The sequence below is a fragment of the Pavona decussata genome, unplaced genomic scaffold (genome assembly GCF_977016875.1).
Source record: "Pavona decussata unplaced genomic scaffold, jaPavDecu1.1 SCAFFOLD_143, whole genome shotgun sequence".
Taxonomy (NCBI): Eukaryota; Metazoa; Cnidaria; class Anthozoa; order Scleractinia; family Agariciidae; genus Pavona; species Pavona decussata.
Genome location: NW_028145556.1, coordinates 1,811,909 through 1,812,945, shown reverse-complemented (window position 1 = coordinate 1,812,945; position 1,037 = coordinate 1,811,909).

The following is a 1,037-nucleotide window of genomic DNA, read 5'->3' as shown; positions in this document are numbered from 1 at the left end:
TTCATTGAGTTTTAAATTATTTTGTTCGGTTTAGCGTCGCAAATTCAAGTTACTCGTTCTGCAAAGTTCGCCTTTGCAAATTGGCGCGTGTAAACATAACATTTTTTCCGGCTGTCTTCCCGTAACTGAAGTACGAGAGACCACAAATACGAGTTATGACCTCAAGTGTTTAGCGAAGTAGTAAAAAGAGATATATCCCAGAAAGCTTCATTTTACTTTTTGAGAGCGACGAACTTGTCGCAGTTTCTGTGAATGATGATAGCTAAGCCCCTTCGTGGTTCCAAGAAGACGACATCACCAACGTTTCTATGACGCGTTTTCGCCAGTCGTTCTCACAAATGCAGGAAAATGGTGACGTCTATCTCGTTTTCCCGCCAAAATGACGCTAGTTCATGTGCGTGTGCTCTTCCTCTAAATCTAAAGGACTCCACTGTCTGCAGGAGTCTGGGTCAGGCCATGACGTCACGTTCCCAGTCGATTTCTTGGAATGCTGGGAAAGGGAACATTGAGATTGCACGTCAGTCATACTGAAATTCAGCAACATTCCTGATCATAATTATTTCTGACACCTGGCTAAGGATGATAATATGCACACGCATGTATACAGCAATACTACTTTCCCTTCACCTCCATGTTCAGACAAACAGTTTTTGGTGTCGCGAGTCATTGTAGGGAAGCCGACTAGTTTTTAGCTGAAGACATGGACTTCTTTATTTATTTTTATCTCTCTGATTGTTACATTCGAGTAAGGGTGTCGTAAAACCAAAACCAAAGTAATTAATTTGGCTAATTACAACAAACGCAAACATTGTAATAAAAAAAATCAGAACTCGAATAGAGTGGCGCGAACTTTGCCAACAGTTCAGAGCACAAAGAAACAAATCAAAGCGAACGCCAAATTACTTTCGACACAATTATTGAAATGCGTTCAAAGCGAAAGAAAATGAAAAAAATCCACTTACCCTGTGCAGTATCATAATAAGGTGACGGGAATGGCTGAATTGTAGGGTGCGGTTGTAAATATGATGAGCCCATTA